We start from the raw sequence: 2115 nt of genomic DNA, 5'->3' as shown, positions 1-2115 counted from the left end.
AGCGCCCCACCAGCTGGGCTTGCCTTTTATGATAACGGGGTGGGGCTTTAGCAACGAAAGTTCTTTCTATTTCTTTTCTATTTATTTCCCAAATTTGAGCACAAATTAAATTAATATCACATTTTTTCATTTCTTCATCACTTTAAAAAGAGGGGAAAAAACAAACATTTATTTTAGTGAAAGTCAGGCACAATAAATGATGTAAAGATGTGGAACTGTGTTGCAGCTGGAAAAGCAGAACAAACAACAACATTTACCCCGATGATATAAGATATATTATTTATGTCTGGCTGTTTTACTCCCAATATTTTTCTGACCATTTGGATCAATTAAAGTTTCTTCTGTTTCCATCTATTTGAGACAAATATTATTTCACTCCATTCTTTGTTACAGCTGGAAAATGAGGTGAAACATTTCTCTGGTTTTTAAATCTCCCATCCTGGCTTTTTCAGCAGGAAGAGGAACCGCAAACATGGCCGACTTTAACCTGGAAGTCCCATGCGTGACTGTTTTTGATCCTCCTGCATGGGAAAAACTTTCCCCTAAATACAGTCAGTCATAATTCATAACAAACCTGTCTTCAGTAGTTTGCACAACCAACATAAAATCGATTTTATGTGCATTACACTTTTCTATGTGATGAATTTATAGAACGGGAAAATCATCATTTGCGTTATATTTGCTTTCTGTGCCTGGAAACTGGTTTTATCTCTGGGTCTTTTTGCTCCAGGAGACAGATCAGACAGATTAGCCTTCATTATTCTCCCTTCAACACGAACAGCCATGCGGGGAAATTGTGTCAAGAAAGACGCGACAAACCTGACCTGATCAAAAATGCTGATTCCATGGTACTTGGTAGATACCAATCACGGTGTGCACGGTGTGGCTTTTTTCACAACAGTTTCCAGAGTTCATCAACTTTTCACTTGTTGAGTCCATAACAAACAAAATAGAAAAAAAAAACTAAACTGTGTCACGCAATAGGTTCAGTGGATTTAAAAACTGTTGTTTTCTTTTTATGGTATAGATGATATCATTATTTTCATATTTTCATTGTAGAGTCAAGCAAGCATCCTGATGAAATACAACTTATGATCGCTTAACACCATGTGACAATGATTAAGCCTGAAGTTTAAAAAATTCCAGACTTCTTTTCTAAATAACAGACATTGTTTTGAGACAGCAAAACTGAAAATAAAAGCCCGATGTCAGTCCCTTTTATTTTAAAATGAAAATAAATCTAACTAATGTAATTTATTCTCTATTTCCTTTTAAAGATTGTTTCCTTCCAGTAAGTCTTAAATTTGGGGAAATTTTGGAAGCTGACATGCCATCGGCTCATCCCAGCACTCATAATCAGGTGATAAGCTACAAACAATGCAAACATAATTGCCAAATCACCTCTGTGTTATTTTCTCATCATAGTTCTCTGACATATAAAAGATGATCTTTGACATTATAAAGAAACACGCAAGTTTTGATTCACCTCCTTCGATTACACAAATATAATGTCAAAAGTGAACACCTCTTCTGACACTCGTCTCAGAAACACTTCCCACTCTTACCCCTAAACGCCCCCTTGCCCCCTGCCCGCTGTGAGACAATGTAAACTCCCCCCCTCCTATTAACATACTGAGTTGGGAAATACTCCTAAATCGTTCGGTAAGTAGCAGTAACATTCATCCTGCTGGTAAATGACTGCATGTAGTTGAATGTAGGCTGACATGTAGATTCGGTGACAGATGCGTCGGCTCTGATAGAAAAAGACAACAAATTTTTATTTTATTTTACTTTTAATTTTAAAGACGCGAGCGTTTAAATTAGGTCGCTTCTGATATTTTTTGAGGCGCTGTTTAATCTGCCTCTGCAGCTGAGTGATAAAAAAAATATATCGAAAACCCAACGTCACTTCCTTCCGGACCACTGACGCCCCTCTCGTGAGTGGGAGCGTTTCTTTCACGCGCTCTCTCTCTATCTCTCTGTACGTGTATGTGCGCGCGTGTGGTTGGTGGGCCAAGTCAACCGGTGGTCTCGAGCTGCATTTTGGTGTCTGAACATTGTGAAAGTAACGTCTACCCACTGGGAAAGTACACGCAAGTCGGAGTTTCCACGCAG

The sequence above is a fragment of the Gambusia affinis genome, linkage group LG01 (assembly GCF_019740435.1).
Source record: "Gambusia affinis linkage group LG01, SWU_Gaff_1.0, whole genome shotgun sequence".
Lineage (NCBI taxonomy): Eukaryota > Metazoa > Chordata > Actinopteri > Cyprinodontiformes > Poeciliidae > Gambusia > Gambusia affinis.
This window is presented reverse-complemented; position numbering follows the sequence as displayed.